Raw genomic sequence first — 1099 nt, 5'->3', positions numbered from 1 at the left:
GCAAATAAGGGAAACCATGGGACCTATGTTTCTTTGGGCCTGGCTTACTTCACTTAATATAATTTTTTCCAAGCCTTTCCATTTCCTAACAAATGGGGAAACGTCATTCTTTCTGATGGAGGCATAGAATTCCATTGTGTATATATACCACATCTTCTTGATCCATTCATCTAGTGAGGGGCATCTGGGTTGGTTCCATGTCTTAGCTATGGTAAATAATGCTGCAATAAACATAGTTGTGCTGGTAGCTTTAGTGTGGCCTTGTTTGTGATCATTTGGGTAAATGCCCAAAAGTGGGATTGCTGGGTCATTGGGGAGCTCTATGTGGAGTCTTTTGAGGAACCTCCATACTGCTTTCCAAAGTGGGTGAACAAGTTTACATTCCCACCAACAATGAAGTAAGGTTCCTTTCTGTCCACATCCCCTCCAGCATCTGTTGTTGTTAGAGTTCTTGATTTTTGCTGTTCTAACTGGAGTGAGGTGATATCTCAATGTTGTTTTGATTTGCATTTCTTTTATGGCTAGGGATGTTGAACATTTCTTCATGTGTCTATTGGCCATCCTTCTTTCTTCTTCAGAGAAGCTTCTCTTTAAGTCTTTCGCCCACTTACTTATTGGGCAGTTGTTTCTTTGAGGATTTGTTGTTGGGTGGTTTAATTTTTTGAGTTCCAAGTATATTTTAGATATGAGACCCTTGTCCATTGTATTCATTACCTAAATATCTTAAACAATCTAAATAGTCATGTCTTTAACATAGACGTAATTATTCTGGACTTTTTACTTAACATTTTCCAGGGCTATGTATTCATGTTTCTAAGAAATGTTCAGAGCAGTTAAAAAAGGCCTTTGTGAAATTAATGTGATAAATGTTGTTGTTGTGGGTGTTGTTTTTAATGGTTAATTGGAGATAAGAATCTAACAAGTACTTTTCTGTCTGGGCTAGTTTAGAAAACAATTCTAAGATCTCAGCACCCTGAATAGCTCCTATTATAAAGGTCAGTTACAGGCACTTGGTTTCATGAAGTTTTTTTTTTTTAATTTTAATTATATTTTAAGATTCTTGTTTCACTATAATGTATATCATTCTACACATAAATTT

Source organism: Dipodomys spectabilis, unplaced genomic scaffold (assembly GCF_019054845.1).
Source record: "Dipodomys spectabilis isolate Male_0828 unplaced genomic scaffold, ASM1905484v1 ptg000014l, whole genome shotgun sequence".
NCBI classification, from domain to species: Eukaryota; Metazoa; Chordata; class Mammalia; order Rodentia; family Heteromyidae; genus Dipodomys; species Dipodomys spectabilis.
This window is presented reverse-complemented; position numbering follows the sequence as displayed.